We start from the raw sequence: 22973 nt of genomic DNA on the forward strand, positions 1-22973 counted from the left end.
CCTCTCCCCCCTGTGAGCTCACTTACTCATCATCGAGCTTATAAATTTTTTCAGGGACAACAACTTCATCAAGCAGCTTGTGGATGTTGCGTCGCTCTGCTGCAAGCCAAACACCGTCGTTCGCTAAAGTTCCCGGACAGGTGCCCGCACGTCCGATGGCCTCCATGGCGTATTCAACCTGGTACAAGCGACCTGCAAAACACAAGCGGTGAGAAACCGAGACTCCCTTCTGGGTGCTTGCACCACTGGGCCAAGAGAGTCAGCGGGAACCCTGACAGGCTCTACCCTCGAGTCCCTCTCTCGTTCTCTCGTGCTGCGCGCGATCGACCTGGTGACCATAATGACATCAAAACACAAGAGAGCATGAACTATTCAAAAAGTGTCTTGACTTCCGCCCCCCCACCCCCACCCCCCCAAAAGTCAAGCACTTAAAAATACTTTTGAGACAGATTCTACAATTCCTACTTTGCCTCCTGGAGAAAATATAGTGGTCCTGGAGTCATAGCTTCGAGACCGCAAAGGAAAATATATACCCATGACTCCCGTCCACTGAAAGTAACTCCTGCATAAAACACATCCTGGCACCCAGAGTCCAGTGTGTAGCAGGGAACCGATCATTTCTTCCCACCCCCATTTTCTCACGCAGGTCTGTAAGCTGAGTACCAGACCCTTTGTCAGGCGATAGCTTACGGACGTGTGCGGAACTTACCGTGTGTTCTGAACTTTACGGCTCCTGTCAAAAGAAAGTAAGATCCTTACTAAAACGAAAGTTACAACTGAAAAAGCATTTCCACGGCTTAAAACCGTTCCGTCCACCCCCTTCTTTGGCCGAGGTGAGGGACGCAAACACGATTTGACACAGGTGGAGACCGAGGCACCGGGGCTGGACGGGAAAATCGAAAAAGCCCTTTTTTGGAAAAAAACCAACGCAGAAAAGGAGCCCAAATGAGACACGGTAGAGGCAGAAAGAGGGATGAGACCCTGCAGGTCCAAGAGGAAGAACTGGGGAAGGAGAAAGAACGGGGCGTCCAGGCGGAGCAGGAAGCTTCAGCAGAAAACACTGAGTCAGACGCCTCACGGGCAAGAGACAAACGGCCGAAGCTCAAAAAAAAAGAATCGCAGCCGCTCGAAAGCTAAGGCAGTATCCTGACCACGGAGTCCAGGAGGACGGACACGTGAAGAGGGGCAGAGGCTTCTCCCGGGAGGGCCGGGGTCCTGCATGCGGAAGGAGGCGGGGGGTTGGGGGTGGGGGCGTGGGGCGACCTCGGCCCCCAGAGCACATTTCCCAAATAGCGGAACACCAGACTAAGGCCGCAGGACCGGCGCGCCCAGACGAGATTTCTTAAAGGTGGGCCGGGGCCTCGGGGCCTGCCTGGCACTTTGGGAGGCAGTGACCTGCGACCAGGCTGCCGGAGAGTCCTCATCCCCATGCTCCACGCCGGCCGGCGCAGCCGGTACCCCCGCGGCGCCCGAAGGCAGGTACTAACCGGAGAAGAAAAACTGGAATCGAGGGCTACACGAAGGGCCTCACGCCACAGGAAGAACCCACTGTCGCCCCGCCGAGTGTCCGCTGCCCATGTGGCCCACGCGCGTGTGCAGAACGATCTCGCGGGGTGGGGGGGGCGGGGAGAACGGGCCGAAGATACGGAAGTCCTCCGGGGACGGGGCCGAGGACAAGGAAGCCCTTCGGGGGCGGAGACAAGGTGGCGGAAGACTCCCGGAAGCGGGGCGAGGCTGAACACCGGGAAGCCCTTTGGGGTGGGACCAAGGTGGCGGAAGCGTGGCGGAAGTGCGGCGGAAGGTCAGACCTCCCCGGAGGCGGCTTCTAAGCCCTCCAGGGGCGGGGACCAGGTGCCGGCAGCCTATCGGAAGCGGGGCGGAGGCGGTGCAAGACCTCCCTCCACATCTTTCCAAACAGTACATTTCACTTACAGCGAGTTTACGCGGCGACACATTCAGCAGGCTATTTATATCGCCCTGCTTTTCTCCCCGCCAGGCCGGTCATATATCATGCTAAGTCCATCAACATTTCTTCTGAGAAGGAGCCAAGTCCATTTTTATTTCCTCTGGGAGATGCTGGGACTAGGTTCATTTGCATGCAGTTCCTTTGCGTACGTCAAAAGTCCGGGTGGGCGTTCCAGCCGCCGCCAGGTTCTGATGCCAAAATCTTTGTCAAAGCCAAAATCTCCGAGTGGCCAGCCTGCCACTGCCTCTCTGACCTCATCTCCTGCACTCCTCCCCAGGGGTCCCTCGCCTCTAGCCACACGGGCCTCCTCGCTGCTCCGCAAACACACCGGCACACGCCAGCCTCGGGGCCTTTGCACTCGCGAAAGTTCCCCCGGCCTGACACACCCTCCCCGGGGTAGTCCCACGCCCGGCTGCTTCTCAGGGACACCTTTCCAGACCATCCTATTCAGACCCCGACACGCCCTGTCCTCCTTCCCAGTGTATTCTTCTCCAAGCTTACCAACACCCAAGGAGCCGAGGCACAGGCTTGAATCTCTGTGAAGCTGCTACGTAGAAAAAAATACCGAGGCCACAGCTAGAACGGCAGCTTCGTAAAGCTTGTACGTACACTCTGCGTCCCTAGAGTGCCGCCGCCGCCGGGCGTCCCTAGAGTCGCGGAGAGGACAGAAGAATAAATAGCTTAGCGGACGGCCCCCCGAGCGATTTGACCTACAGAGGAGGATGGCATTGAATACAGAATGACATGCACACCTACCACACCCACTAACTGAGATATGGCGAGGCCAAACTGGATTTTTATCTTGTCATTCGTGGGTGTTGCACAGGACGAACCCATCTTTCGTCGCCTCGAAATAAATCCTTAAACAAGCTATCTTCATGTTTTGCAATAAAGAACGGTTCGGCTAATCCTGTCTAACAAATTTTTAAAAGTTAGCGTACTGGCTTCTCTCCTACAAATAACTTTTAAAAGTTCGTCATCATTAGTGAACCAAACTATTAGTTAGACTATTATTAATAGTACTTTTAAGATGAAATATTAATACAATTCTTTGTGATCAATAAGGAGCACTCCAGTTCAGATATGTTTTTAAGTTAAATCAGAGGACTCTCATGGAAATAGGCAGAGTTCCCTAAGAAGCACTCGGTACTTAGTACAGACTTATTTAACTTCCGAGTAACAGAAGCCTTTAAATGACCAGTTAGGGGGTTGCTTGACACAAAATTTCAAACCTAGAAAACATGTATGGAAGTAAAATAAACGTATCAACGGTAGATGTAAAATAAACGTGCTTTAATTTCCATGTTTTTAGAAAAGATTTTATTGATGTATTTTTAGAGGGGAAGTGGGGAGAAATAGAGGGGGAGAAACATCAGTGTGTGGTTACTTCTCATGCACCCACACTGACTGGGGACCTGGCCTGCAACCCAGGCCTGTGCCCTGACTGGGAATCGAGCCAGCAACCCTTTAGTTCACTCAATCCATGGAGCCACACCAGCCAGACATACATGATTTTAATATACAAAGATATATGAAGTACATAGTAGGTGCTCACTTTGTTGAATGCATACACGAATGAATACACGAGTCCATACCATCTGACAATTCCCTTTTCTTTCCAATATTCGGAGTTTCATCGTCGGTCGCGAAACAACTTTCACCTAGTTGCAGAAATTTGCTATTAAGGACGATGAGGCATTAGCCTGCGCTTCTTAAAATTGGAGACCTAGTCTTACTCAGATTTGAGTATGAAGAGAGGGGATAACAGCACGCTGGTTAAGAACACAGGATTTTCAGGTGGACGGCTTGGGTTCCTTCCAGCCTCTAACACCTGCTGTCTGACCTGAAAGCAAGTTACCTCCTTCTCTGCATATCAGTTTTGCCTTCTGTAAAACTGACCACGGTGAGGACGAAATAAAACTGTGCATGGAAGTGCCAGCACGGGGTCATTCTGATTATTCCACAAATGACTACTAGAGTAATGGTAACCGATAGACCTCCAAAGACACAAATACACAGAAATATTGCAACAAAAGCAGTCACTGCCTGCAGAGCTACTGATTCTGCCTGAAACCTCCCGGAGGGCCACTAAAGGTCGTTTCCCTACAGATCACCCGAGGAACGGAACCTTGCAAAATACGAGGGAAGAGCTTGTCTGTGGAACTGGGCACTCTCTGCACAGTACAATGACAGTTCAATAAGAAGCTTTCCCAGAGTCTACACCCTTTAAAGCTAATAATGATAATTAGAAGAGCAACCTACTAATAGCACACAGATGACATATTTCAAAAAAAAAAAAGTGAAGGGGTTCAAGCAGTGACGCACACTAAAAACAGTATAAGAACAAAAATAAGAAGGTATTGGACCAATAGTTAAAAATACAAACAACACGGGAGAAAAACTGGGACAACTGTAAAAGAACAACAATTTAAAACAAGACCAAAAAATTGCCAATAACAGGAGACAAAGTAAACTGGATACATAAAAGGTATAAATAAGAAACATGACATTAACACTCTGAGAGACTTAAGTTTTGGCTGTACAAATTCAATTTTAACTTTGAATATCATTTCTCTAGTACTGTCTCAAATTTGGGGAGTTAGAAGAATGATTTACCTAAAAAGTTTGGTGATTAAGGAAGGACAAAGGACTGCAAAGCTGAAAACCTTATTTTGAATACTTGGCACCACCACTCGTTTAGCTGTGAACCTGCACATGCCACAATATCCTAACCTACATCAATATGGATATCTATTGGCACAATGTCAATAATTGTTAAAAGTGTATGGCGAGAACTCTTCAAGTCATTATATTTGAATGTTTTATGTATGTTTAAATTTTTTAATTCTAGAAAATTAATAAGAAAGAATAACTTCTGCTTTGCTGCCTCACTGTTGTGCAGAAAAAATTAAATAAGCTATATTATCTCACTAAGTCAGGTAGTATCTAGGTAGTTTGCCATTCTTTTTTTTTTTTACCCCCGCTACGACTACTCACACTTAGTGTGGTGGGACAGACGCGCGCTCTGCACAGTCTCCCGCTGGCCTTACTCCTCGCTTTCGGGGTTCCTACAGCCACCCCGAAAGAGCACTGGGCCTGATGATGGGGTACATACGAAGCGTTTCTGGAAATCTGTTAGCTCTTCTGAAGCTCCATCCAGGAAGGCTAAGTCTATTAAAGATAGAAGCCTGTTAACCCTAGGCTCATTAACGCTAAACCTATCAACCCTGAGCCTAGCCATCTAGCCCTATCCGTACAATGGACTCGGTGAGCTTCCCTTAGCTGTAATCCCCAGAGTTCCCCACAGGAGGGCAGCACTGAGACAGACGGGGAGCCACAGCCGGCAAGCACACTGACAGGTTGATGGAAGAGTTCCTCTGGAGCGCACAGGAGCAGGTGAAGCGCGTTGAGTTCAGTGGACTTAAGTGGCTTCTTGGCAATCCCAGAGCCTGGCGTCTGAATCGAGAGATGATGATTTGCACTTTCTAAAAAAGTCTGAGCACCATCAGATTAAGTAAATGTTGAGTTTACTATTGTAATTTGATACCGTAAACCTCTCCATAGAATTGCGGAGGACGTGTAAGACCTTCGGGAGCAGGACAGAGGACCCCGAAGTCCCGGGGGGGGGGGGGGGGGCAGGGAAGGGGACGCGGCAGTTCTTCGGGGGCGGGGACAGGGTGGCGGAAGACTCCCGGAAGCGAGGCGAGGCCGAACACCCGGAAGACCTTCGGGGTGGGACCAAGATGGCGGGGCAGGCTGCGTGGACCTTCTGGGGTTGGGCCTCGGCTGCGTGAGACCTTCTAGGGCGGGAACAAGAGGGCGGGTCCGCGGGAAGCGGAAGTCGCCCGGAAGTCCTCTGGGGTGGGACCGGGAGGGCGGATGTGTCCCGGAAGTGCGGCGGAAGGTCGGACTTCCCGGAAGCGGCTCCTAAGTCCTCCAGGGGCGGGGGCGAGGTGCCGGAACTCTATCGGAGGATGTGTAAGACCTTCGGGAGCAGGATAGAGAACCCCGAAGTCCCGGGGCGGGGGTGGGGCAGGGAAGGGGACGAGGCAGTTCTCCGGGGGCGGGGACAGGGTGGCGGAAGACTCCCGGAAGCGGGGCGAGGCCGAACACCCGGAAGACCTTCAGGGTGGGACCAAGATGGCGGGGCAGGCTGCGTGGACCTTCTGGGGTTGGGCCTCAGCTGCGTCAGACCTTCTAGGGCGGGAACAAGATGGCGGGTCCGCGGGAAGCGGAAGTCGCCCGGAAGTCCTCTGGGGTGGGACCAGGACCGCGGAAGTGCGGCAGAAGGTCAGACTTCCCGGAAGCGGCTCCTAAGTCCTCCAGGGGCGGGGGCGAGGTGCCGGAACGCTATCGGAGGATGTGTAAGGCCTTCGGGAGCAGGATAGAGGACCCCGAAGTGCCAGTGCGGGGCAGGGAAGGGGACGCGGTAGTTCTAGTTCTTCGGGGGCGGGGACAGGGTGGCGGAAGATACCCGGAAGCGGCGCGAGGCCGGACACCCGGAAGACCTTCGGGGTGAGACCAAGATGGCGGGGCAGGCTGCGTAGACCTTTGGGGGTTGGGCCTCGGCTGCGTGAGACCTCCTGGGGCGGGAACAAGATGGCGGGTCGGCCGCAAGCGGAAGTCGCCCGGAAGTCCTCTGGGGTGGGACCGGGAGGGCGGAAGTGTCCCGGAAGTGCGGCGGAAGGTCAGACTTCCCGGAGGCGGCTCCTAAGTCCTCCAGGGGCGGGGCCGAGGTGCCGGCAGCATGTCGGAAGCGGGGCGCAGGGTATGTAAGACCTTCGGGAGCAGGATAGAGGGTCCCGAAGTCCCACGGGGACAGGGAAGAGGACGGGGTAGTTCTTCGGGGGCGGGAGACACAGAGTGCAGAGAGAAGAGCGTTCCAGAGAGGGTGAGGGACAGACAGAGGGCGGTCCAGAGGGGGGGCGGGGGTCCAGGACAGAGCATCAGCAACAAGGCAGTGGCGAGTTGCAGGTCAGAATGAAGAAAGTGGACTTTATTCTCAGGACGAGGGAAAGCAGGGGCTGATTCGGGTTTATATATAAGATACTATCTGTGTGTGTGTGTGTGTGTGTGTGTGTGTGTGTGTGTGTGTGTGTGTAGCGGAGTGGGAGGGTGTCCTCTTAAAGCAAAAGAATACGGCAGTACAAATACAAAATTGGGTATCAAACTGAAAATCAGAATGAGAAACTTCACCAAATTACCGCAGTGGTTCGATGAGCCGACATACCCGTAAGGCACCCCCCCCGCCCCCCCCCCCCCCCCCCCGGCGTTTCCGGCATCACGGGACCTGAATCCCCAGATGGTAACTGCACACACCTTAAGGATGAAGTTTGCTTCTGACTTGGCCCATGTCAAGCCCTGTTCCTCTCCCACTGTCCAGGAACTTCCAACGATGGTGACAACTTCTGTTCCTGTGCCTTCCTGTCACTATACTGGGTATGCAGGCTCATCGGGTGGGTGAGGAACACGTCCCGAGAGCCATTTCGACCCTGAGGTGAGTAACAATAACCTCACTACGCATGGAAGTATCTGCGGACAAGTATGTTCCGCTGCAGAAACAGACGGTAGCGCTTATTAACCGCAGGTAGAAGACCTTACTTTTGCAGACTTTACAAAAAGCATGAGCACGGAACACATTGTGAGGGTCCCTTCCCAGGCCTCGGAAGCGAGGGGTCCTGAAGCTTAAGCTTCGCTCACTTCGCAGCAGATCTTTGAAAGTCTCGCATGGGGAACCGACGGAAGGGTTCAATGTGCTCTGAGGAGAGCTGGAGGGGACAAGTGTGGGAGGCCGGCACTGCGGCGGTGGCCCTGGAGCCTTCCTGGGCTGAGACCAGGGCCCCCCACCCCCCCACCCACCGCCCCGCCTCAGCCAAGACCGACTGCTCTCGTCTGCGGCCCCTTTTCCTCTGTGGCCATAATCTCTCCTGCACAGGACCTGCCACGTGCCCGCCGTGGGCCTGCCGCGGCGTCCGCAGCTGTCATCCCCCCGCCCGTCTGGTCTGGGTCGGCTCAGCCCACGGTCGTTCTTAAACCAAGCGCTGGAGACGGAGAGAGGGCACACCCGGCTACCCCGAGGGATGTGCCACCTGGGTCAGAGGAACAGACAAACGCATTGTAAGAACCATAGGTAAGGGGAAAGGTAAACTCGAGTTCTCTCTCTGGAGTAGAAGGGGAGAGGGAAATGGGGTCTGAGGGATCCAGAGGTGCTCAGAAGCACTGATGACCGATTACTGTAGCGGGTGCAGGGCTTGCACTGTAAACGGGCCTTTCACGTGTTTTCGGAGCGGTTTGCGTGAACGCGTGTGTGTATACATGTGCACGCACACACTTCCGGTCCTAGGAAGAGCCATCGATGTCGATGACTGGCAACAGGTACAAGAATGTGATTCCCACAGAGGCCGAGGGCCACGGGTTCTCCAAGACGGTATGGACACAGCAAGGGAGGCCTCCAGGGCACAAGTCCCATCTTTCCCTGCTTATGACACTCGCACCCACCAACTTTAGCCTCTTGTGTCCCGGCACCTCCAGGGCTGCCCCAGGACACTGAAGCATGAAGGATCACAGACCCACTAACCCCGGTGAACAACAGTGACTGCTACAGACAATTCTCCTTCACCGTTTCCATTCTTACCGAGTTTTATTCCCAGAAAAGGGGGGAGGGGGGTAGAAAGGCCCATGAAGAGCAGTCACCGCTCAACTTACAGAAAGGCGAGGCCCCGATCAGAGGCTACCATCCCTCTTTCCCACCGTCCGGGTTCAAAAGCCAACACGTGCTCACTGTGGAAGAGGGCGGCTGAAATGGGGCTCAAAAGATTTATAAGACCCCCAATTCTGTCTTCCACGTATCCTTTTCTTTTTGTTCTTTTTCTTTCTTCTCACGCTCAGCCTTAGCTTCTTCTTCCTCGTGTCTTCTGATCAGCTGTTCCACTTCCTTCTGTCCGAGGACTCCGATGACCGTCTTTCCATTCTCTCTGGTCGGCGTGGCAATTTCCACTGGGGGCAAACACACACACGCACGGCTGCGTTATAGCAATCACAGGTGCTAAAGTTGTTGCAGCTACCTTAAAATACCGTTTACATTCATCGCCGTTGCAAAATCACGTTAGGTACCTATCGCTAGGTTTTACAGCAACACAGAAATACTCACGGCGCCGTTATTGCCAATGCGTGCGGCCTTCCATCCCCCGTAATTTCCGCTTGGGTCGCTCCGATAGAGCTGAAAGCCGTAACGCTTATCCCAGCCAATGGACAGCAGCGAGACGCCAAAGGCACGTTTTTCCCTTTAACCAAGAAAAGAGGACCGTCAAGCACATCAGCCGCCCAAAGGCAGTATCGCTACAGTCACTCGAGCTCCCCGAACGTAGCTGAAGCACCTTTCTTGTGAAGCTGAGCATTCGTAAGTGGCTCTGTTCTGGCCACCACAGACTAAGGCCCACCAAAACGTCCACTTGCTTCCGGGAGATGGGCACAGCCAGGAGACGGAGTTAAGACCCGGAGGACCGCTACTCCGTGCTGAGTTTAATTATTAGGTAAGAAAAGCAATCGGTTTCCAGATTTAAAAAGGCTATTTCTGCCTCTCGATGGTCTATTAATAAAACATATGATAATACATATCGCGGAAACCACGAAGCGCAAATGTACAAAAAGTTTTTCACTTACTTTTCAATTTCTTTTTACCATCTCATAAAAAAATTATTACCTAGAAAATGTTTCCCCTTTCTGGAATAAATATGCCCCAGATTTCCTACCTCCAAACTGCGCGTATGCTTGTTTGATATCACAGAGCGCTGTCACCAACTGCTCACGAGGAATTGGCTCCCGATACTGTAATAAATAAATACCTAGGATGAAAACACTGGCATAGTCATCATTTTTTCCTAAGACACAAAAATCTAAGCAAAACATATTCTGGACATAAACCTGCGCCATGGGGGGACATTGACAGTCACCTGTCATTTGAAAGGGGAGCAGGGGAATGTCAACATCCTAACAATCTTATGACCATAGCATTTTATAAGTTCGGGTTAGAAAAAAGAAGCAATTTTCAATTAATAAATCTGCGATGACTCTCATCTTGGCAAAAACGAGTTCTCCTTAGAGATATCAAGCAAACTGACTTATAGATCGTCAGTCACACTCTCTCTGACCATACCTTTGGGCAATGAGCCTCAGTTCGTTGGTCAGAACGTTAGCGTCAGAAGTTACGCCGGCCACGGTGCAAGCCATGCCCCTGGAGGAAGAAAAAAAAAAATGTACTCATGTGTCTGTAAGCAGAGCAGGTGTCTGAGAGGGCCTTTAAGAAGTATTTGCAAAGCCCCAAGTTCCATGATAAGTTTACCATGCTCGCGTCAATGCTCTGGTTTTCTTCTGAACAGACAGAAACTACAGAAGGTTTATCTTTGCAGGACAAACCTGACGTCGTTTATAACATGAAAGATACACAGCGCCCCCTCCAGTTCTTCGATAGGCGTATTCAGCGCCACGACGCCGAACAGGGCGAGAGAAGGAGCACTAGGAAGCTAAAGCAAGTCCCGAGAGGGTCCAGAAGCAAGACAGAGGTTTTGCCAGAGGGGAAGAAAAACTACCCCCACTCCTGGGTCATCGGTATTCTCACCTCCAAAGGCCTGGCTGGCCGGGGCGGAGGGAGGGGGCTCAGGGGCTAGGCTCCCAGGAAAGGCGCCTTTCCTTTCTTTGCTGCCGCTCCCCGAGGGCTGCGCTGGCTCCCCTAGAGCTGGCACCCTCTGTCACCTGCTGTCACTACACCTCCGCAAGCCTGCCGGCTGCCGAGCGGCCCGTGGCCCGGCGGTGACTCTGGAGGGATGACGCTTCCTTGGACACGCATCCAAAGGCCCTAGAACCGGCACCCGCCTCGTCCCCCACTCAGGGGGGAAGTCTCTTGACAGGCAAACCCAGTGCCCCGCCAGCTAGGAGTCCCGCACGCCCAATGACGCAAAACTGACGGGGCTCATCTAAACTGTTCCCAGACCTCCAGGGGTAAGATTCAGGACACTTCCACACAATTCCCGAGTAGCCGTTCTGAACACTCGGGGAGCCTGCTACGTGTCAGACCCTGCGCTAGTGTATTTCACTCGTTTTACTCTAGTTCATTAAACGGCCACCACCACTCGAGGCGGCACCGAAGCCCAGAGAAGGAAAGCAACGGGTGCGAGGTCACACAGACTTAACCCAGATCTGCACACCTACCACGCCTGTACTCCGAACAGTATAGAATAGTTTCTCCACCTAGGGCTTGGCCCTGCACGTCAAAAGGATAACGTATCGTCCGAAGCCTCAAGGAAGTTTCAAACAAGAATCAAAAATGTCCACCAGTAAAGGCACAATAACAAGCGTTCGCTTCAAGTTTACTGCGGCACACGGGCCAGGCCTCCCGAAATACGTGAGGTCCTACGTATGTGAGCACGTGAGGTATCGAAACCCTCTCCCCCCTGTGAGCTCACTTACTCATCATCGAGCTTATAAATTTTTTCAGGGACAACAACTTCATCAAGCAGCTTGTGGATGTTGCGTCGCTCTGCTGCAAGCCAAACACCGTCGTTCGCTAAAGTTCCCGGACAGGTGCCCGCACGTCCGATGGCCTCCATGGCGTATTCAACCTGGTACAAGCGACCTGCAAAACACAAGCGGTGAGAAACCGAGACTCCCTTCTGGGTGCTTGCACCACTGGGCCAAGAGAGTCAGCGGGAACCCTGACAGGCTCTACCCTCGAGTCCCTCTCTCGTTCTCTCGTGCTGCGCGCGATCGACCTGGTGACCATAATGACATCAAAACACAAGAGAGCATGAACTATTCAAAAAGTGTCTTGACTTCCGCCCCCCCACCCCCACCCCCCCAAAAGTCAAGCACTTAAAAATACTTTTGAGACAGATTCTACAATTCCTACTTTGCCTCCTGGAGAAAATATAGTGGTCCTGGAGTCATAGCTTCGAGACCGCAAAGGAAAATATATACCCATGACTCCCGTCCACTGAAAGTAACTCCTGCATAAAACACATCCTGGCACCCAGAGTCCAGTGTGTAGCAGGGAACCGATCATTTCTTCCCACCCCCATTTTCTCACGCAGGTCTGTAAGCTGAGTACCAGACCCTTTGTCAGGCGATAGCTTACGGACGTGTGCGGAACTTACCGTGTGTTCTGAACTTTACGGCTCCTGTCAAAAGAAAGTAAGATCCTTACTAAAACGAAAGTTACAACTGAAAAAGCATTTCCACGGCTTAAAACCGTTCCGTCCACCCCCTTCTTTGGCCGAGGTGAGGGACGCAAACACGATTTGACACAGGTGGAGACCGAGGCACCGGGGCTGGACGGGAAAATCGAAAAAGCCCTTTTTTGGAAAAAAACCAACGCAGAAAAGGAGCCCAAATGAGACACGGTAGAGGCAGAAAGAGGGATGAGACCCTGCAGGTCCAAGAGGAAGAACTGGGGAAGGAGAAAGAACGGGGCGTCCAGGCGGAGCAGGAAGCTTCAGCAGAAAACACTGAGTCAGACGCCTCACGGGCAAGAGACAAACGGCCGAAGCTCAAAAAAAAAGAATCGCAGCCGCTCGAAAGCTAAGGCAGTATCCTGACCACGGAGTCCAGGAGGACGGACACGTGAAGAGGGGCAGAGGCTTCTCCCGGGAGGGCCGGGGTCCTGCATGCGGAAGGAGGCGGGGGGTTGGGGGTGGGGGCGTGGGGCGACGTCGGCCCCCAGAGCACATTTCCCAAATAGCGGAACACCAGACTAAGGCCGCAGGACCGGCGCGCCCAGACGAGATTTCTTAAAGGTGGGCCGGGGCCTCGGGGCCTGCCTGGCACTTTGGGAGGCAGTGACCTGCGACCAGGCTGCCGGAGAGTCCTCATCCCCATGCTCCACGCCGGCCGGCGCAGCCGGTACCCCCCGCGGCGCCCGAAGGCAGGTACTAACCGGAGAAGAAAAACTGGAATCGAGGGCTACACGAAGGGCCTCACGCCACAGGAAGAACCCACTGTCGCCCCGCCGAGTGTCCGCTGCCCATGTGGCCCACGCGCGTGTGCAGAACGATCTCGCGGGGTGGGGGGGGCGGGGAGAACGGGCCGAAGATACGGAAGTCCTCCGGGGACGGGGCCGAGGACAAGGAAGCCCTTCGGGGGCGGAGACAAGGTGGCGGAAGACTCCCGGAAGCGGGGCGAGGCTGAACACCGGGAAGCCCTTTGGGGTGGGACCAAGGTGGCGGAAGCGTGGCGGAAGTGCGGCGGAAGGTCAGACCTCCCCGGAGGCGGCTTCTAAGCCCTCCAGGGGCGGGGACCAGGTGCCGGCAGCCTATCGGAAGCGGGGCGGAGGCGGTGCAAGACCTCCCTCCACATCTTTCCAAACAGTACATTTCACTTACAGCGAGTTTACGCGGCGACACATTCAGCAGGCTATTTATATCGCCCTGCTTTTCTCCCCGCCAGGCCGGTCATATATCATGCTAAGTCCATCAACATTTCTTCTGAGAAGGAGCCAAGTCCATTTTTATTTCCTCTGGGAGATGCTGGGACTAGGTTCATTTGCATGCAGTTCCTTTGCGTACGTCAAAAGTCCGGGTGGGCGTTCCAGCCGCCGCCAGGTTCTGATGCCAAAATCTTTGTCAAAGCCAAAAATCTCCGAGTGGCCAGCCTGCCACTGCCTCTCTGACCTCATCTCCTGCACTCCTCCCCAGGGGTCCCTCGCCTCTAGCCACACGGGCCTCCTCGCTGCTCCGCAAACACACCGGCACACGCCAGCCTCGGGGCCTTTGCACTCGCGACAGTTCCCCGGCCTGACACACCCTCCCCGGGGTAGTCCCACGGCCGGCCGCTTCTCAGGGACACCTTTCCAGACCATCCTATTCAGACCCCGACACGCCCTGTCCTCCTTCCCAGCGTATTCTTCTCCAAGCTTACCAACACCCAAGGAGCCGAGGCACAGGCTTGAATCTCTGTGAAGCTGCTACGTAGAAAAAAATACCGAGGCCACAGCTAGAACAGCAGCTTCGTAAAGCTTGTACGTACACTCTGCATCCCTAGAGTGCCGCCGCCGGGCGTCCCTATAGTCGCGGAGAGGACAGAAGAATAAATAGCTTAGCGGACGGCCCCCGAGCGATTTGACCTACAGAGGAGGATGGCATTGAATACAGAATGACATGCACACCTACCACACCCACTAACTGAGATATGGCGAGGCCAAACTGGATTTTTATCTTGTCATTCGTGGGTGTTGCACAGGACGAACCCATCTTTCGTCGCCTCGAAATAAATCCTTAAACAAGCTATCTTCATGTTTTGCAATAAAGAACGGTTCGGCTAATCCTGTCTAACAAATTTTTAAAAGTTAGCGTACTGGCTTCTCTCCTACAAATAACTTTTAAAAGTTCGTCATCATTAGTGAACCAAACTATTAGTTAGACTATTATTAATAGTACTTTTAAGATGAAATATTAATACAATTCTTTGTGATCAATAAGGAGCACTCCAGTTCAGATATGTTTTTAAGTTAAATCAGAGGACTCTCATGGAAATAGGCAGAGTTCCCTAAGAAGCACTCGGTACTTAGTACAGACTTATTTAACTTCCGAGTAACAGAAGCCTTTAAATGACCAGTTAGGGGGTTGCTTGACACAAAATTTCAAACCTAGAAAACATGTATGGAAGTAAAATAAACGTATCAACGGTAGATGTAAAATAAACGTGCTTTAATTTACATGTTTTTAGAAAAGATTTTATTGATGTATTTTTAGAGGGGAAGTGGGGAGAAATAGAGGGGGAGAAACATCAGTGTGTGGTTACTTCTCATGCACCCACACTGACTGGGGACCTGGCCTGCAACCCAGGCCTGTGCCCTGACTGGGAATCGAACCAGCAACCCTTTAGTTCACTCAATCCATGGAGCCACACCAGCCAGACATACATGATTTTAATATACAAAGATATACGAAGTACATAGTAGGTGCTCACTTTGTTGAATGCATACACGAATGAATACACGAGTCCATACCATCTGACAATTCCCTTTTCTTTCCAATATTCGGAGTTTCATCGTCGGTCGCGAAACAACTTTCACCTAGTTGCAGAAATTTGCTATTAAGGATGATGAGGCATTAGCCTGCGCTTCTTAAAATTGGAGACCTAGTCTTACTCAGATTTGAGTATGAAGAGAGGGGATAACAGCACGCTGGTTAAGAACACAGGATTTTCAGGTGGACGGCTTGGGTTCCTTCCAGCCTCTAACACCTGCTGTCTGACCTGAAAGCAAGTTACCTCCTTCTCTGCATATCAGTTTTGCCTTCTGTAAAACTGACCACGGTGAGGATGAAATAAAACTGTGCATGGAAGTGCCAGCACGGGGTCATTCTGATTATTCCACAAATGACTACTAGAGTAATGGTAACTGATAGACCTCCAAAGACACAAATACACAGAAATATTGCAACAAAAGCAGTCACTGCCTGCAGAGCTACTGATTCTGCCTGAAACCCCAACCCCAACCCCAACCCTAACCCTAACCCTAACACTCTAACCCTAACACCCTAACCCTAACCCTAACCCTAACCCCCTAACCCTAACCTAACCCAACCCTAACCCTAACCCTAACCCTAACCCTAAACCCTAAACCCTAACCCTAACCCTAACCCATGGAGGGTCCCCTCCCCGCTCTGCCCTGACCCTCCATGGAGGGTCCCCTCCCCCTTCTGCCCTGACCTTCCATGGAGGGTCCCCACCCCCTTCTGCCCTGACCCTCCATGGAGGGTCCCCTCCCCCTTCTGCCCTGACCCTCTATGGAGGGTCCCCTCCCCGCTCTGCCCTCACCCTCTATGGAGGGTCCCCTCCCCCTTCTGCCCTGACCCTCCATGGAGGGTCCCCTCCCCCTTCTGCCCTGACCCTCCATGGAGGGTCCCCTCCCCGCTCTGCCCTGACCTTCCATGGAGGGTCCCGTCCCCGCTCAGCCTTGACCCTCTATGGAGGGTCCCCTCCCTGCTCTGTCCTGACCCTCTATGGAGGGTCCCCTCCCCCTTCTGCCCTGACCCTCCATGGAGGGTCCCCTCCCCCTTCTGCCCTGACCCTCCATGGAGGGTCCCCTCCCCCTTCTGCCCTGACCCTCCATGGAGGGTCCCCTCCCCGCTCTGCCCTACTCCCTCTATGGAGGGTCCCCTCCCCGCTCTGCCCTGTTCCCTCTATGGAGGGTCCCCTCCCCGCTCTGCCCTGACCTTCCATGGAGGGTCCCCGCCCCCTTCTGCCCTACCCCCTCCATGGAGGGTCCCCTCCCCGCTCTGCCCTGACCCTCCATGGAGGGTCCCCTCCCCCTTCTGCCCTGACCCTCCATGGAGGGTCCCCTCCCCGCTCTGCCCTGACCCTCCATGGAGGGTCCCCTCCCCCTTCTGCCCTGACCTTCCATGGAGGGTCCCCTCCCCCTTCTGCCCTGACCCTCCATGGAGGAACCCCTCCCCCTTCTGCCCTGACCTTCCATGGAGGGTCCCCTCCCCCTTCTGCCCTTCCCCCTCCATGGAGGGTCCCCTCCCCCCTCTGCCCTGACCCTCCATGGAGGGTCCCCTCCCCGCTCTGCCCTGACCCTCCATGGAGGGTCCCCTCCCCGCTCTGCCCTGACCCTCCATGGAGGGTCCCCTCCCCGTTCTGCCCTATTCCCTTCATGGAGGGGCCCTAGGTTTCCCCTTTCCTGCTTCCCAGTGTCTCCTGTCCCCCCTCTTCCCATGACTCCGCCTGCTTGTCCCCTGTCCCCTCTGCTCTGAACTGCTCCATCTGGGTCTTCTGTGCCCCATGCCAAGGTTCCTCTGCGGAGGGTCCCCCTCCCCGCTGTCCCGTCTGTTCTTCCGCAGAGGGTCTCCTGCCCCCCTTGCCCCGTCCCGTCACTCACTGGCCTCTTCGGGGCGTGCGTCCCGGCCCCGCCTTCACGTCTCCCGCCTCCAGGCCGCGTGCCCGCGTCTCTGTACCTGAAGCACATGTCTCTCCCTCTTCATAGGTCTGAATCCTACCTGTGCTCTCGGGCCCCGTGTCAGATGTGATTTCCAATGTCAAATCACAGCGGGATCTTTAAAAACTATACATCACATCATGCCATTCTCGTGCCCACCCGAGGGCCCTGTGTCTGCCCACTGGCCCTGCCCTGCCCCCCAGCCAGCCCGGCGGTCTGTGCCCTGGGGGAACTTGCTGTCCTTTGGAGGTGGCTTCCCCCCCGTCCTCCGTGGGGCCAGTTGTGTCCCAACAGCCAAGTCTGTGTTTCATTAGGACAAGATCTTGGGGAGCCCTTCCCTGCCCCTGCTGGGGAGTGCCTGCGGAGGTCCCAACCCGGCGCTGTGAGCACGGGTCACAGATCTAAGACTCTTAAGACGGGTCATAGAGGTATCATGGCAACCATTGCAGGTGAGCCGGGGGTGGGCGTGGGGCGGGGGGGGCAAAGGTCAGCCGTTGAGGCTGAATGGAGGGACCGGGAGCTGAGATTTTGGGTGGCCCCTGGAAGCCAGGAGTGGCTTTGGCAGGGACCTGGGAGGGAACTCTCCCGTCAGTGTGCCTCCGGGGCGGAGCGCACCCGATGAGCCCGCCTCGGCTCTCTGACCCGTCACGGCACCTGCGATCCGGCGCACGCTCTGTGGTGTGGCTGCTGTGTCTGAGGCCCTGTGTTGGGGCCGCAGTAGAAAACCAGTGTGGTCCCCCTCACTGCCTAGTCACGTCGCCTGAGCCTGTTGTTTTCATGGCTCTCGGCATCTCCCGAAACACAATGGTGCTGTCGTTTGCCCCTCTGTCCGCCAGCCGCTCTCAGCCCCTGAAAGGTGGGCTGTGCGGACCCCGCCCCCGAGACCCCCAGGCCCAGCCAGGGCCACAGAGGAGCGGAGGAGAGCACACGCTTCTGATATCATGACATTTCATTTGGTTGTTAAAACTGATTCATCCGCACAGGCTTCCCCAAACCGCTTTACAGTATCTCCAATCAATGAGCGCCCCAAGGAAAACCACCCTTTGACTCTTTCGTCCCACCCACGTGTCAGTATCCGGTGGAGTCGCGCAGGGGCCGCTCTGTGAGCGGCCTCATGGAGGGGGAGGGTCCTGACCGCAGATCGGTTCCCACCGGGACGGGCTTCCTGTGCCCCGTGCCCTTGTGCCAGCCCTGTGGCCTCTGGTGGCCAGTTGACCCTGCTTGCTTGATGTCGCTTCTGGCGGGGCCCGGGGACCTCCACCTCCAGGCCGTGATGGCCCTGGTGGTCTCAGCTCCTCGCGTTTGAGTTTTTGCTCATTTCTTTCTTGGGGACCAGGAATTGTGGTCTTTGGAAGTGGAGGCAGCTCAGATGCTATGTGCTGCCAGCGGGCAGGGCTCAGGTAGTGTGGGGTGCTCCTCCTGAATACCCCACTTCCTGTCCCTCTGCCAGCCACCCCCTCGATAGCAGCTGCCCTCTGGTTCTGTTCGGGGTCCCCAGAAACAGTTCCAGGGACACAGGGTCATCAGTTCACCATGGGACAGCCTGTGCCCTCCAGCCACAGGGGTTGCTGAGTTGAGGTTGCCTTCCTCAGCTGTCGTCCCGGTGGAGAAGCCTGAGCTGGGGTGTGAGGGCCTCCGAGCTGGCTGAACTCAGGGCACTGTGGCTGGGCTGAGGTGCAGAGTCTGTGGGCACGCGGGGCAGCTCCGCCTGGGGGGCCCTGGGCCCTCACCCAGGGCAGGCCAGGGGCTGGAGGGGCCGCTCCCAGGCTGGACAAGTAGGGTTGCCAGAGACAGCAAGTGAAACACAAAACATTGCCTGAGACATGTGAAAAACCGAGAGAGTACTTGTTGTTTTTCTGAAATTCAAATGTAGTCGTGCACCCTATTGGCAGGGCCTCTGAGTCCAGGGTACCATTAACCCAGCCTCAGAGTCTGTAGCCTGGGGGGCCCTCGGAAAGGTAGGTGCCCCTGCCGGCCTCGGCACAGGACAGGCAGCTCCTGTGTAAGTCAGGCCCCAGGTGCCCGTAAACCAGCTTCAGGACACCTTCGGGGATCCAGACCTCCAAGCCCAGGAGGGTCCTCCTGGCCACAGCCACCAGGGGGCAGCAGCGTCCAGGACTTGAGGTTCCTCTGTGGGGTGGGGGCCCTGACCCAGTTATTGGGTCACGTGGTCAATCAACAAACACCGACGGAGGCCATGGGGACAGGAGCACTGTGGGGACAAGAGTGTGGCCTGACTCAGGGAGATCCAGTGCCTGCCGCGTCAGGGTACCCAGGGCTTCGAGGAAGGGGCTCCGGTAGCCTTGTTCCCACACCAGGCTGCTCCCCCAAATCCTCCCTGAGCCTCCCCAGGGAAGCCCACCCCAAGCCCAGGGCGCAGCTGGTGGGGCTCCGAAGCCTGTCTCTCTGCTGCCCCCTGCTGTCGGGTGTGGGGAATGCCCACCCTGTCACCTGCTGAGGTGCCCTCAGAGCCCTGCAGCCCCAGGCTCTGCTCACAGCTGCTCCGCCCTGGCTGCACAGCAGGTGAGCATTGCAGGAAGCAGAGGGCGCTGCCCTCTCCCACCCCCAGCCCCTGAGCTGGCCCTGCAGCCAGGGTCCAGGTTTCTGTTTCCACCCACCAGTCCCACCTCTGCACGGGTCCCTCTGAGCTCTTCGCACGCTGGGGCCACCCGGTAGGGGTGCCTGGTCCCAGTCCGGCTCTGGCCCCACATCTGGAGGATCCAGGGGCCACCCCCAGTGCTTGCTCTGAGCCAGAGAGCCGGGCAGACCCTGGCCCATGGGGGGGGGAGACAAAGAGTGCGCCATTCCTCAGGAAAACGAACCATCGAACAGACAGAAACAAGAACCGCCACGTGCTCCGGCGGCCCCACCGACGGGGGTTTGCTCAGAGAGCTCAGGGAGGGTCTTGGAGAGACATGCGCACAGCAGGCCGACCTCAGAGAACAAGAGAAATCTCCAAGAAACACTCTAACTCTCTACGTAAAGGATCTCAAAAAAAGAACAACAAACAAGCCCAGAGGAGTAGAGGAAAGGAAATCATCAGGATCAGGCCAGAAACAGGTAGATGGTCTTAAAAAAAAAAAAAAAAGAAAGAAAGAAAAGTACAATACAAAGCACCTGCAACCGAAAGGTGGCCCTTTGAAAAAACAAACAAAAGCGACAAACCTTTCTCCAGGCTCATCCAGAGAAGAAGGGAGCCCTGGCCAGAGAGCCCATCGGTGAGAGCGGCGTCCCAGTCCTCCAAGGGCGCGGGTTCCACCTCGGGTCAGGGCACGGACAAGAGGCGGCCTGTGAGTGTGTAAGAGAGTGCAACAGTAAATTGATGTTTCCCCCTCTCCCCCCCCCCTCCTTCTCTATCTAAAAGGCAATGAAATAATAAATAAAGAGACAGGATCCCCTCATCATTAAAATCAAAAACGAGAGGAGCAGTAACAACGAACCCCACGGAAGCGCTAGGGACGGTAAGAACACGTCGCCAACGACCACACGCCGACACGCTGGACGGTCTGGACGCCACGGACACGTTCCTAGACACGCGCCGCCTTCCAGACTCCACCAGGAAGAAGCAGAAAACCTGAAGAGACCGATCACGACGAATGAAATTGAAGCGGTCATCAAAAACTCCCAAGAAACAAAAGTCCCGAACCGGATGGCTCACAGGTGAATTTTACCAAACATTCAAAGAAGAACTAACACTCATCTTTCTCGAACTCGTCCAAAAAATCAAGAGACAAGAAGTCTCCCAAGCTTCTCTCACAAGTCTGGGATCATCCTCCTTCCCAAACCACATAAAGACACTAGAAAGGAAGACGATTAGAGGCAATAGCCCTGAGGAACGTAGATGCTACAATCCTCAGCAAAATTTTAGCAAACCAGACCCAGCAATACCTTGAAGAGATTATCAACAACGAAAAAAAAAAAAAAAAAAAAAAAGATCATGCACCATAATGAGACAGCGGGGCGTTATTATCTCACTATCCCAGGGATGCAAGGTCGGTACAGGAGCTGCAAACCAACAAACGCGATGCGTCACAGAAACAGCATCAAGTGTGAAATCACATGATCCCATCGACAGGTGAAGGAAAAGCGTTTAATAAAACACAGCGCCCGGTGAGGAGAACACGTCTCAGCAAAGGGCTACGAAAGGGAACACACCTCAGCATGAAGGCCACACGTGACCAGCTCACAACCAGTAACACACTCGGTGGCGACAACCCGAAGCGTCTCCCTGCAGAGCGGGAACAGGACGGGGGTGTCCGCTCTCACCGCTCCCATCCGACACGGCACCGGCCGTCCTGGCCGCAGCGACCGGGCGAGGAGAAGAGACCAAAGGCACCCGCATTGGGCGGGAGGAGGTGACGCGGTCGCTATTCGCAGATTCTGTGCACAGAGAGCCGCGACACGTCTCCCAACACTGCCGGGGCTGACGGACGCACCCAGTACAGGAGCCGGACACGAACCAAAGGGCCGGACGGAAATCGGTCGCATCTCTAGGCACCAACGACGAACTACCAGAAAGGGAAACCGAGAGAACGACCCCACTGACAACTGCGTCAAAAGACAACAGCAAACCCAGGAAGAAACCTCACCAAGGACGCAGAAGGCCTCGTCGGCGCCAAGGCCGGGTCCCGGCGGCTCCGGGCACCGAGCCCGTGAGCGGCGCTGCTCCGGGGCTCGCGGTCCTCCGACGGGAGCGGCACCACCTGCACGTCACAGCCACACGGACGGTACTTACGCTCGGTCTAAGGTGAGAGACGGTTCATGACTTCTCTCTGTGTACTGGGCGGAACGGTGCTCAAAACTGTGGTCATGACGCCTCGTCTCCATACGCGCCCTCCTTCCAGAGACGCTCCGGTTCCTCTCTCCACTGGGCGGCGAGAAGGATGACGAAGGCCAGAGAGTGAAACCAACAAGCCGCGTCAGGCGGGGGCGAGACGAACCTGAGAGACAGAACGTCACTCGTCCAAAGTCCAACACTTACTCAGCCGTCAAGCCAGAGGGAGTCTCGCTTCCCATCCGAGGCTTCATGGGTGAGGGTGACAACGCCAGGCCGTGACGGCGGGCTTTCAGTGTCCGAACCCAGTGAAACCTCCCTGCTCCTCGTGTCCCACGATGCGGGCCAGGGAGCCCCCGCGGCTCATCCCCTCTCTCTCCACACAGTGACTCGGGGACCCGGGGCTTCTCGGCTCTGCGGCTGCACCGAGGGCCCCGGAGGCCGCTGCCCCTCCACGCTCAGCTGGCGAGGCCCACGGACCAGCGGCACGCAGGACCCGCGGACCGGCAGTGGGAGGAGGGCCCGGGAGGGCCGCTCCCTCCGGTCCCGCCTCTGGCCGGACCTGGACCGCAGGGCGGGAGGGCTGGGAGACGCAGGACAGCGCGACCCCCGTGCATTGCGCACCCGGGACGGCCGCCCGCCTCCCTGTCCCCAGCATGTGCAGCCGACTCTGCCCACCGTCTCCAAGAGGAGTGACCGGGGAGAGGACTGAAAGAACGGGACGTCACGCCAACCAACGCAGCCCCTCTGAGGCCCGTGAGTAAAGACGACACTGTCCACTCGTTTCCAGAGACAGTCGGCTCGCTGTCCAGACTCACTTTCTCCCCCCTCACCCCCCCACCCCGCCCCTTTATTTCTTCTTGACGACAGAGAACGCGTCATTCTGGAGCCAACGTCCAGCGGTCAGCCGTCCCCGCACTGATGACAACCACGATCTTGAGACAGAACAGAGAAGCCAGTGCCTGTGGATTTTGGAAGGAAGCAGTAGCCAGCCAACTGCGGACAGAATTCATAACTGGATGACTGACCGGCACGGCGGTGACCCGACGGGTTTCCTGCCTGGATGTCAGCTCTGTGCTGAACGCGGTGAGCCTCGGCACAGCTCCACGGGCAGGACGGGATGGAAGCAGAGAGGACTGGACAGGTGCCGGTCGGAGCCAGCGTCGGGGCTGCCAGGGACCCTTCCCTCGGCTCCTCTCCTGGCCCTGCTCCCGCCCTGAAGCTACACCCAGAGCCAGGGTCAGCTCCTGAAATGCCCAAGCAAAGCTGGAAAATTGACCCCTGTGTTCCACCGGCTGTGGAAA

At 55.4% G+C, this 22973-nt stretch overlaps 1 long non-coding RNA gene across 1 annotated transcript; it reads right to left on the reverse strand.

Annotated features, from left to right (window-relative positions):
* Positions 1 to 8591: 8591 nt before the first annotated feature.
* LOC150005561 (uncharacterized) lies at positions 8592 to 10193 on the reverse strand. The gene is made up of 3 exons (XR_016511672.1): positions 10122 to 10193; positions 9117 to 9793; positions 8592 to 8962 (listed from the first exon to the last, which is right to left on the reverse strand). It is a non-coding gene; the product is annotated as an uncharacterized LOC150005561 (long non-coding RNA).
* Positions 10194 to 22973: the final 12780 nt, after the last annotated feature.

The sequence above is a fragment of the Furipterus horrens genome, unplaced genomic scaffold (genome assembly GCF_987537825.1).
Source record: "Furipterus horrens unplaced genomic scaffold, mFurHor1.1.pri manual_scaffold_6, whole genome shotgun sequence".
NCBI lineage: Eukaryota > Metazoa > Chordata > Mammalia > Chiroptera > Furipteridae > Furipterus > Furipterus horrens.